Raw genomic sequence first — 2,500 nt, 5'->3', positions numbered from 1 at the left:
TAATATATTGCCAATGAAGCCAAAAATATAAAATGGAATGCACGCAATCCAGATGAACTTGAAGACAGAGTAAAAGTTACTGGAATCAACCATACTGGTCTCCCTTTTAGTTTATCTATCCGCTTTTTGAGAAAATAAAACGGTTAGTTATGATCAACGACTCTAATCAGCCACGATTTCACCTGCTGGTCTAGAAACACAGTTGTCAAAATTTCCAATATTTTTTTCACGTTGGAGATTTTGCGTTGTTTCGGACACAATTGTAAAGTTCCATCAAACAAGAACTGTCGCACCAATTTTGAAAAAACACAGACGAAAAAAAAAGTGACCGGCAGTAGGACAATTCAAGATTATATTTAAGGGCGGTCATTTATCCAGGGAAACAAATTACGAAAAAAAGGATGACATACCTACCATAGTTCTTGTGAGCTGGCAAACTAAGTCGTTATTGCTAATCCATCTGTCACTTGCGCCAAGTCTATTAGCCCACCTTGAATACATTAATTTACGTATATTACATGTATATATCGCCCACTAAGGCTTTAATTTATAAGTTTCTTTCGAAGTTTAGGGTCCATGCGAATTAAAGGCCATTCAAGAAATATACCGCTTTGTTGATTCGTTCTACCGTCTTGGAATTCATAAAACGGAAAAATGGCAAAATTTGATGCCTCGCGTGGGGCACGCGCCGTGCGACGAACGGCTCAGGTGGTAAGGCACCAAGCCCCACTCGGCTCAGGATAGGGTCTACGTGGTTTTAAATTTCCTTTGTTGTAAGTGCTATAGGAAATTTGCGCACCTTGCAGTCGCGAGGCTGGGTGCTCGCAATTTTTGCGCCAAAATCATGGCGGACGCTTTTCTCACCGAAATTATGTAAAAAGGAACGCGTATTCTGTACATTCGGATGGAATTGTCTTCGGTTCATTGTGCCATTGGGAGAAGAACAGTAAAGAACTATAAAAAGATAGATATTTTAAGGGTGTTATTATGAACTGCAGGCGAGCAAACTTGCGCCATAATTAGGCCTCAAAAAAGAAGTCATAATAATAGCATATCACTTTTCATAATAATGATTATATTTAACAATTATTCGCCGAAGGCGTAGTGAATATTGGTGAATATTTACCGAGACGTAGTCGAGGTAAATGTTCCCCAATATTTACTGAGTCTGAGGCGAATAATTGTTTTAGTGTAATTTTCAGCGGTAAATATCAAGAAAGTGCAAAACAACGAGCTAAAACAAGATAAAAAGGCACGAAAAGTGCTTGATTGGCTTAGCAGCTGCGCCTCCAAATGTTATATTCACCGGGTAGCGCGGTGAATGTGACACTAAATTCTTTTAGTATAAATACACAGGTGATTATACAAAATCGCGCGCTCTCATTGGCTCGCTATCTCGGATTATCAGCCAATAATCACCTCGACGGACAAAATGGCTGCCAGTAGTCGTTTTGCCACTGTAAGTGAAGATGATTTCGCGTTGAAGTGTTTTTTTTCTCTTTTTTGAAATAATCACCTTTGTATTTATACTAAAACAATTATTAGCGTCAGGCTCAGTGATTATCGGTGAATATTCGCCTTCGGCGAATAATTGTTAAATATTCACCGTTGAAAATTATACTAAAAGTCTTAATTGTTTAGTTTAGGAAACTGAAACCTGGAAAATGTTACGAGTCAGAAGGACAATTAATGAATGTAATGAACTTTATACTATTTTTAACTTTTTCATTTGACATTTTCCTAACACTTACGACGATTTGGAGGTTATTATTTGACAAAAGGATTTTTTTTTATTCGTTAGATAGTAAATCAGGTAAAGAACCTAAACAAATGCTATCATCCGTAACTTTTTAAAATACACCCCAAAACTGCGTGAAATCAGTAACATAAGTAGATAGGTGTAAAACCAGCCTTTGTTTAGAGGTTTAGGGTGGTGAGCCAATAAATAGATTCATGCAAGTGATATCGGCAAATTGCACTAAGAAATTAAAGTTCAATAGTTGAAGCGTTTCAATAATCTTCATTGCTAAAAAGTTTCATACCAATTCCATGATTAAAAAACTTATTGAACACATCTTCTTAATGGAAGGTTTTATTGCTACGGTAACCTAACATAATGTCTTACTCTGAAAGTGTCATTCACTCTAAATAGTTGGAACAAAAACTTGTCAAAATCCAACTTCAAAATGATTACAATTTGTATTAGAGCGTTCTGGAGAATTCTAAATAGAGAAATGGACAGCGCCGTTTGAGTCAAACGATAAACGTTAGGTGGAAATTTAAATTTTGCCAAAAGTTGATTGGAACCTTTTTTATTCAGATTCATTTCCTGCCGTTAGCATAGAACTAGATTAGGGCAAAATCTGCAAAGAGAGAAGTAAGTTAACGAGTACAAGAGAATTCAAAGACAATTTAACAATGGACGTTTTAAGTGAGTGTCATATTTGGTTCTTCAAACGTGCATAAAACATGTTTCCAAAAAGTTTAATTATTGGGAGGT

This window comes from Montipora capricornis, chromosome 14, assembly GCF_036669925.1.
Source record: "Montipora capricornis isolate CH-2021 chromosome 14, ASM3666992v2, whole genome shotgun sequence".
In the NCBI taxonomy this organism is placed as follows: Eukaryota; Metazoa; Cnidaria; class Anthozoa; order Scleractinia; family Acroporidae; genus Montipora; species Montipora capricornis.
This window is presented reverse-complemented; position numbering follows the sequence as displayed.